The sequence below is a fragment of the Peromyscus californicus genome, unplaced genomic scaffold (assembly GCF_007827085.1).
Source record: "Peromyscus californicus insignis strain IS unplaced genomic scaffold, ASM782708v3 Scaffold_18__1_contigs__length_77618521, whole genome shotgun sequence".
In the NCBI taxonomy this organism is placed as follows: Eukaryota; Metazoa; Chordata; class Mammalia; order Rodentia; family Cricetidae; genus Peromyscus; species Peromyscus californicus.
This window is the reverse complement of record NW_026294480.1, coordinates 60,830,336-60,840,008: the sequence shown is the minus strand read 5'-3', so window position 1 is coordinate 60,840,008 and position 9,673 is coordinate 60,830,336. Positions and strand designations below refer to the sequence as shown.

Genomic DNA, 9,673 nt, shown 5'->3' with positions numbered 1-9,673 from the left:
AGGACAGTATAAAAAGACATTCAGGTGCTGCAGATGCTGTGAATGTGTTGCTCTTTAGAGGTAGGTTTATTGGCCAGGCGTGGTGGGGCACGCCTTTAATCCCAGCACTCCGGAGGCAGAGGCAGGCGGATCTCTGTGAGTTCGAGGCCAGCCTGGGCTACCAAGTGAGTTCCAGGAAAGGCGCAGAGCTACACAGAGAAACCCTGTCTCGGAAAAAAAAAAAAAAAAAAAAAAAAAAAAGATTTGCTTTATGCAGGCTGATTGGAAGGTGTCGGAAACAGTCTCAAATGCTGCCTGTGAGATGCTTAGCGTTTTCTGGTATTATGCACTTCCACATAAATGTTCCTGCTGTGTGGATAGAGACTTCTCATAGTCTGATCCATCCTGGTAGTTATATGATGTCAGAGGCCTGCATGGGTCAGGCTGGCCTTCTCCAGTGAAGGGTTATGGTGTTTGGAGCTACCGGGATCATTCTGCATGGACACATACATCAGACCTGATGTGCTCTGGTGAGATGGGCCCTTTCCTGTTGGTTCTGGGTACTTGTTTCCTTATTTCTCTGCCTTAGTCACATCTTACAGGGGTATGTATTATCCAGGCTGGTGCTGTAAGTCAGGCTGTAAAGCCCTCTAAGCAAGTCTCCCTCTGCTGGGGATGCCATTAGTGCACCACTCAGCATCCCTGCTGCTCAGGCAGGTCCAGCAGAGATTGCTGCCCCCCATGGGGGCCAGACCCAGTGGAAACTGTTGTTCAAGTTCACTAACTTTTGTATTCATGACTATAGAATTGGTAACAAAAGTATGTATTGTAGACTTCAATGTTTACATAACTCTTTCCCCAAAGCTTTATTTTCTTGGGTCACAGGTCAGAATTTAAGGAAACAAGATATTGTGTGAATGAATTAAATGAAATATCATTATAATTCATAAGGTGGTAAATTTTAATCAAATTGCAATTTGTTTGTAATTAATTGTGAATTTGCTTGTACTTAATGGTTATTAATCTTTTCATTGGATATCTTTTTTGAGTAAAAACAACAAACAATGTATGCATTAAAAAAAGTAGGTTTATTAATCTACCCTTTCATCCTATATATCTATACTATCCCCTTTCCTTCTTTAGAAAGAGATTGTATTTATAATCAACCTGCTTTAAATAAAAATAATGGTTTTTCTCTGTCCCACACCAGAGGGCTCTTCTGATATAAGACAAAAGAATCTCTCAAAAAATTTTTTTATAGCAAATATGCTTGGGTTTAGAGAAGGAGTGAGCCAATTCCATCTCCAAAGCCAGCTTGGTATATTTGGGAATTTGGGTGTAGCTTCTCATACTACTTCCTGCTGGATGAGGGCGCTGTATTCTTATGGGAACAGAAAGAAAATTTTAGGATTATGAGGTAGTCTGTGAGGCTGTATTTTCTGAGCCAGTTGCCTTGAAACCATTCTGGATGTTGGATCATCTGGGCCATGGTGTCACTGGAGACCTTTCAGGGCGTCAAACCTGATGTATCTTAATCTGGAACAAACCCATAGCCTCTTGCTTTCTGTGGAAACAAAAGCAGAGCCTCCTTTCCAAAGCAACATATCCTTACACAATTTTGAAGTCAAGGTACCTTTAAAATATACATATTGGTTTAACTGAGCAGTCTTTACAATCAAATGTCTTTCTGCAGTTAAAAATCACAAAGACAATACAATCCAGATTCTCTGTGTGATATCCATCTTACCTGGCTTTTTTTTTTATATCACTTTTACTTTATCTTTAAAGACTTTATTTTTTTTAAAACTATTTTTTCTGTAACTGCATATATTACTTTTTTCTCTCTTCAAAGCCTATGTACATTTTTACACACATTGTAAACTATTTTATCTGAATCTGTCTTATTGTAACTCTATTGCTTTAAATGCAGCATTTCTGCTCACCTCAGTTTCCCAAGATGGCAGATGTAAGAATGCACAACCATTGCAATGCACACTGGAAAAGTCACCAGCAAATGAATGGGGAATGTGAGTGAGTATGGTGAGATGGTTGGGACAAGACTAGTGGAGAAGAACAGGCTCCCTACACAAAGGCTGCTTAGAGCAAATAACAAGACTTCATCACCTACAGGACCAATCACAAAAATATGAAAGGCCTCCAAACATAGTAAGAAATATTGAAGACCTATTTGAGGAAAATTTCTTGGATGCTATTTAGAAATGCAAATGAACACTTGGAAAAAGGTAAAAAGACAAACTTGTCTCATACACAGGAAGGTATAGGATCAGAAAAGCGTTAATTACTCCCAAGATAACCTACACATGAAATTTTTAAAAGTATCAACAGAAAGTTCTTTTAGTCAGACAAGATGGCTTTAAACTTCCTGTGGGAAAAATAATTAGAGAGAAAAACAAAAGAATTGAGGAGGAACTCACCCTACTAAATATTAATATACAATAAGTCACAATAATAATAGAAGTTATTAAAGGAAAAAAACTAATAATCTAGAATCTGCATCCAGCAAAAATATTTTCAAAAATAAAGGCAGCAAATAAAGCATTTTTAGGCAGCTGAAGCTGGGTAGTTATCGCTAGGAAGATTATCAGGGAAAGAAATTAAAGGAGATAATTTTTAAACAGAAGCAAGCAATACCAGATAGGAATGTGGATCTGTACACAGCAATAAAGGAAGCTGGGCAGTAAATATGTATGAAATACAGAATCTGTAATTTAAGCCTTTAAGAAAAAAAAAAGATGTTTTTACTATGTAAACTTCCTGGTAACAATGCATGCAGGGTTTACATGCATGGAACACGTATGAGAAGGGTAACGCAAGGGGTGGAAGAAAGGAGCAGAAATATAGAGCTATGAAGGGCAACATTCTCTCAGAAGAGAGTTTGTGACAAGTTAAAAATTCATATTGTAGCAATCACTGCAAAAATAGGTTTAAAAAGGAAAAAGTTATAACCAATAAGCTAACAGTGGAGAAACAGTAGAGTATGGTTTTTTCTTTCTAAAGTCAATGAATCCAAAATCAAAGAAAGAACAAAGACCAGTTGAGGCAATTAGAAAGCGAACAGCAAGTTATTGTAGTTTAACCCGATTATGTAATAACCGCATTAACTATAAATGACCAAACTCTGGAAAGGCAGACCCTATCAAATGAGGAAAAACAGCAAGCTCACAAATGTTCCCTACAGAAGACCACATTTCTCACTTTAAATAAAAAAAAACAAAAAACAAAAAAAAAAACTCAGAGAAGTTCAAGGCTGGAGAGAAGAGAGATGTGCCAGCAAAGAAGTAATTGTAAGAAAACTGTATTTATATCATCGTCAGGTGGAAGGGTTTTAAGATGATGCTTGTCCTCAAAGACAAAAGAAACATTTCAAAACGTAGTTGAAGAAGAGAAGATCCTGCCAGGGTACATGGTAGCCTGGGGGTGTCTGTGGGGTTGGCTCCGCATCCCCCCGGGGCCCCTGAGTCTGTGGCTGCTCAAGCCCCCGTATAACATGAACTATGCGTAGGGCCCGTGGGCCTTAGGTCACCTCTAGATTTATTGCAATTGCCAATAATGCCTCAATTAGGATGATTTCCAACAATTACAAGGAAAACAGTCTTGAGTGTTCAGTGCAGATGCAGTGCAGATTTCAGATATTTTTGATTTGCGGTTGGGTAAATCTACAGATGCATAAGCCCTGTATTCGGAGGGCCAACTGTTTACTCAAATTCAGAACTTTACAGAAAGATCAACCGGGAGCTGAGGATCTGACTCAGTGGTAGAGCACTTCTGGCATGTGTGAGGCCCTGTGTGAATCTCCAGGGGAGAGTAAAGCAAAAACTAATAAAGGGAGAGAAGTGCAGGACCATGACATTTGCCTAGCAGTTTACAGAAAAAATAGAAAATTAGAGGCGTATAGAGGTGCTGACCACTAAGTTGACTAAGTTAACTCTTGTAAATCATCATCCCAAAATCATGACTGACTGCTTCGTGAATGTCACAACGATATTCAGTAGGATGACAATTGTATTGGTCATAAAAACAAGCCTAATATGCTTGATATAGTTAACAGAAACAGTTCTTACTGTGTTTCATTAACTCGTCAGGATTAAATTAGAATTCAAGAGTCAAAACACCATATCTGGAGAAGATATTTAGATATCAGGGGGCTAGAGAGACGGCCCTGTGGTTAAGACCACTGGAGGCTCATTCAGAAGATCCAGATTAGACTCCAGCACCTGTGTGCATGGCTCACAACCATCTGTAACTCCAGTACCAGGAAATTCAATGTTCTCTTCTGGCCTCCCTGGGCACCAAGCATGCATATGGTGGATAACATATGTGTAGCCCAAACACTCCTACATATGAATAAAAATAAACCTTTAAACAAATAAATAAATGTTTGGAAATTAAACAGAGCGCTTTAGCTAATCCATGGTTCAAACAAGAACAAGGAAATTAATGAATATTTTGAGCTGAAAAATATTATGAATATACTATATCAAAATGTATGAGACATAACTAAAACAGTACTCAGAGGAAAATTTATAGTTTTAAATGTTTATCTGAGAAAAGAAAAGGGAAAAAAACCTTCAAATCTATAACCCAACTTCTGTAATAAAAAGTTAGGGCAAGGGAGGCAGGGGGTGATTAAACCCAACACAGATGAGACAAACTTGAATCAAAATAGAGTAAGTCAATTACAATCTGTTATATTGATTATAATTAAAATCACTGGACATGAGAAAAAGACAAAAGGTCTAAAAGATCTGCAGAGATGAATCTCTGTGGTGGTCTCCCCATTTTTTAAGGAATATTTCTATTCATTGATAACTTTCATACATCTATGCAGTGTACCTTGATTGTATCCACCCTAATCCTCAGGACACACCCCAACCCACCCACTCCCGACTTCATACACTCTTCTTTTATGTGACTGAGTCCATTTAGTGGTACCTGCACGTGAGTGGGGGTGGGGCCATGCACTGGAGTCTGGTAAATCTACCAGTAGCCACATTCTGGAAGAAAACCATCTTCCACACCTCTAGAAGCCCTCAACTACCAATAGCTCCACAGTCAGGGGTGAGGCCTTCTGAGTGCCTCTCAAATCCATACTAAAATGTTGACCAGCTTGGCTGTATGTTGGCCTTGTGCAGGTGACTAGCCATAGCCCCTGAGAGCTCTTGAGTGCAATGGTCACATCATGTCCAGGAGACAGGTTTCACAGCTCTGCTCCTCACCTTCTGGCTTTTCCACTCTTCACCCTCTTCTGCAATGTTTCCCGAGTCGTCAGGGTTTGATAGAGATGTCCCATTTAGGGCAGAGCTTCAATCTTCATGGATTCGTCGTAGGACTTGACCTGCTGTGGGTCTCTGCATTAACTGTTGTTAACTGTTTTTAAAGCTTCTCTGGGACTGAAGAGATGGCTTAGTGTTTCAGAGCACTTGTTCTTGTAGATTCAATTCCCAGCACACACACGGTGGCTCACACTTGTCTGTAATTCCAGTTCTAGAAGGTCTGGCACCCTCTTCTGACAATCTCAGGTACCAGGCACACACATGTGGTATACATAACATACAAGCAGGCAAAAGACTCATCTGAGTAAAATAAATCTTAAAAAATAAAAATAGGCAAATAAATCTTTTTAAAAAAGATTCTCTGACCAAGCTGACAACAGTACTAATTTATAGGAATTACTACTCACATATATAAAAGGCAGTTAGTTTGACAACATATCCATTTAATAAAATAATAGTAATAGGTTTTCTGTTTAGGTCCTGTGACCCTCCCAGCTATGGGCTATGAACATATTTACAGTGCAGGCATGAATGTTCTGCAGTGGAATAGGCCTAAAATACATTTTTAAAAGGACTGTTGGTTCCCCAATAACAGTCATGCCACTATTGCCTGGTATGTGCATCTTGACCAGAAGGTCAGTATTGTAGTACGCAGAGTCCAGTGCTGGCTGAGACCATTTGTGACCTTTTCCTGGATGGCACTTTTTTTTTTAACCCACTATGAAAGCTAGTCAACAGGAAGGAAGTCTACAGCTTGATTTCCATTTTCTACAACGGAAGTGTACGGTGTCATCAGAAATAGGGTTTTACCATCTAGTTATACTGAGCAATATAGAAAATGACAATAGTCTGTTGCTGTGGGGGTCTCTGGGGCCTCCTTGACCAATAACTCATAAGGAGGTATCCCATGCCTGGCCCTGGGATTTTCATCTAGTAACCTTTGTCTTCTGGGGAAAGGCACATCAATTCAGGGCACCTCCTTTCAAAATCTTCCTTTTAAAAAGTATACTTTAAAATTAATTTGCCAAGTAGGGAATTTATTGGCCTTTTCATTTTTGCTCTTTTGACCCAAAAGGAGGGTCTAACCGTAGTCATTGTGGTGTCCTATGCCATGAAGAAAACAAAGGAATTTATGGCCAACAGACCTACCCAGAAAGAATTGCTGGTGATGATCTTTGGGCTGAAGAGAGATGACATTAGAAGGAGGCTTGGGATGTAAGGAGCAACCTAAGAAAAAAGATGCAGCATATATCTATGTTAGTGAAAACAGCTCTTCTCTCATCAGAGGTTAAAGCATGTTACGGCTATTGAAAGAGAAAAAACCCTAAGCTGTATAGAATATATTTCACTGTCTGTAGACATAAGAAGGAAGGAAAAAGGACGGATAGACTCTGAAAGGGCCTGTATTTCATCTGAAATGATGAAATGGCACCTGTTGGTGGAGTGTGGTGGTTTAGGGGTGCATATTGCAACCCCTGAAGTACCAAAAACCAATAGGTAAATTGAAATGGAACACTAATTATCCAAACACAGTTAATCAACTACAGTACTGGATATTCAAATAATCTAAAATAAAGTAGAAAATAGAGGAATAAAAATTGGAATGAAGAACAGAATTCAAGAGATCTACTTTCAACATAAAGAAATGGCCATGCTGTCATCAAAGTGGAATTCAGAGCAGGGAATATTTCAGAGATAATGAGGAACATTTCATAATAACAGGGGTTCAATTCAACAAGAAGACACAGCATAATAAAAACAGATTGTTAAAATGTGTGAAATTGGAAATGAAGGAACCTAAAGAAGAAATAGACGAGTCTATGACTGTAGTGGAGATTGCAACGACCTTTGTCTGGCTGTTCAAAGAACACGTAGAGGGGCTGGAGAGATGGCCCCATGATTAAGAGCACTGGCTCCTCTTCCACAGGACTCAGGTTCAATTCCCAGCACCTGCTGGTGGCTCACAACCTTCTGTGACTCCAGTAACTCCAGTTTTAGGGGATCTGACACCCTCTTCTGGCCTCAGCAGGCACCAGGCACACACATGGTGCACATGGAGACAAAATACTCATACATAAGAGTAGCAATATGTAACTGTAGATGTAAACAACCTTCTTATTAAATAAGAAACACAGAACCAATGCAAAGAAGAAAGTCAAGAGGTCAGAGCTAAGAGCTAAAACCTTACCCTTCCTCCTGCGGTGGTCCTACCTCTCCGAACCAGAGCTACCCCTGTGTTAAAGTCTTTATATAGAGTTCCTGTCCTGCCTTCTCATTGGTTGTAAACCCAACCACATGACCGCCTCCTCACAGCCTGTCTGTATAGGCCTCCAGGTTTTCCATGATTGGTATTGAGATTAAAGGCATGTGTATCCAATAATGGCTGTATCCCTGAACACACAGAGACTTACCCAGCTCTGCCTACCAAGTGCTGGGATTACAAGTGTACGCCACCACTGCCCTGCTTTCCTATGGCTTGCTAATAGCTCTGACCCCCGGGCAACTTTATTTATTAACATACAAATAACATTTTAATACAAATAAAATATCACCATACGTAACTTAAAAGAAAAAAAAAAAGCAGGCAGAAAATCAGCAAAGACGTGGAAGACCTGAACTCTGCCAGCCACCTTGACTTGAGTGTTTATCTAGAACACATTCCCCAGTAACAGCACAATGGGCATTCTTGGCGAGCAGACACAGAACAGTTACCACGATAGTCCACAGCGAGATGTACTACCACCAAAACCTAGCAATGGTAACATCATTGGAAAGCTTTTCAGGAACCTTTCTAGAAGGCCAAACTCATGCCCTGGGCCTAACAGATCAACCAATACAGACTCCAAGAACAGAAACTGAGCCTTGGCTGGACACAGGAGACCATGTAGCCAGCTCTTAATGAAGCTGTGACCATTGACAGGTTGATTGATGAGGCTGTAATCAATTAAGTTGTTTTCTGTTTCTTACCTTTGTTTTTTTTCTAGTAAATATTGCTTGGTCAGGTTGCTGGCGGGAGTTCTCAGAACTGTTCTGGACGGGGAGAGGGGCTGTTAAGATAGGAGCAAGAGCCGGGCGGTGGTGGCGCACGCCTTTAATCCCAGCACTCGGGAGGCAGAGCCAGGCGGATCTCTGTGAGTTCGAGGCCAGCCTCATCTCCAAAGCGAGTTCCAGGAAAGGCACAAAGCTACACAGAGAAACCCTGTCTCGAAAAACCAAAAAAAAAAAAAAAAAAAAGATAGGCGCAAGAAATTGTGCCTCTCTGTTACACAGAGTGGTGACTGCCGGTAACAGCAAGGTACTGTGTGCTCAAAAAGCTAGAAATGAGGATAATTGAGGACAGGTATGTTTAATATAAAATATTATACAATGTATACATATATGGAAATATCATATGGTACCCTTTAGTATATTTTTATGTGTCGGTTAAAAATAAAGATTTGAAAAGCATCCCCCTAGTCCCCCTACACACACGCACACACACACCAAAACAACCTTCTTTGGTTCTGGGAGCTGCCTAATTAGTAAATCCTTCTTGTTTTGTTTGCTCTGCTCAGAGACATTCCATGGAACTTAATTAGTCTAGAAATGTTCCTTTCAGCAAGCTGATGCATAATCTCCAAACATCATGGGATTCGTTTGGAAATCAATACTATAAGGGCGTTTAGAAAAGGCAACTATTTTAAGTTTGTTGTCAAGTGTCTACCTGTTTCTGTGCCACTTTTCTTTTGGGTAGGAACATTTCACAATGAAAATGAAACTTGAAATATTTTAAACTAACCCCAAAGGAAAGCTTTGTGATCATATAATAATGACAGCCCTTCTCAGTGATAAGGACCCTGATAAAAGTGGGGGCAGGAAAATGGGAAAGCAAATTAGGACCTCCCGAAACCTCCCAGAAGGACAAACCTGTAACAACCAACTCCAGGAATGAAAGAAACTCTCCGTGCGTGTCATCACACTGGGGGACATGGGTCAGGGCTCTGTGTGCTCTGTGGCATTTGATCATAACCAAGGGTTCAATTCCACAGGAGGATGTAGAAATATTAAAAGGAGATGAGAAAAACCTTTAAGAACCTTATTTTCTCTCCAACAGCCTTTACTTCGCATTCGTCTTTGTCATTACCTTATTTCTCAACCCTGCCCACCCCCTCAATTTTAGAATCTCTGATGGAGACCAGATCAAAAGTCTTCAGATACAATGAACAATGTTGACCTGGGCCATGGTGCTGTGGGGACCTGCCTCTCCTCACAGCCCTGCTGTTGGGGAATATTATTCTAAGCTGTGTTACTTTTGTTTGTGTTGCATTTGTTTAACTCTGTGAAGCAGTGTTACTGTGCCTGTCTAAAACACCTGATGGTCTAATAAAGAACTGAACAGCCAATAGCAAGACAGGAGAAAG

The 9,673-nt window shown here is 40.2% G+C and overlaps 1 long non-coding RNA gene across 1 annotated transcript; it reads right to left on the bottom strand.

Moving 5' to 3' along the window:
• Positions 1-1,731: 1,731 nt before the first annotated feature.
• On the bottom strand, positions 1,732-8,438 carry LOC128113703 (uncharacterized). Its single transcript, XR_008219598.1, has 2 exons — positions 6,423-8,438; positions 1,732-5,588 (listed from the first exon to the last, which is right to left on the bottom strand). It is a non-coding gene; the product is annotated as an uncharacterized LOC128113703 (long non-coding RNA).
• Positions 8,439-9,673: the final 1,235 nt, after the last annotated feature.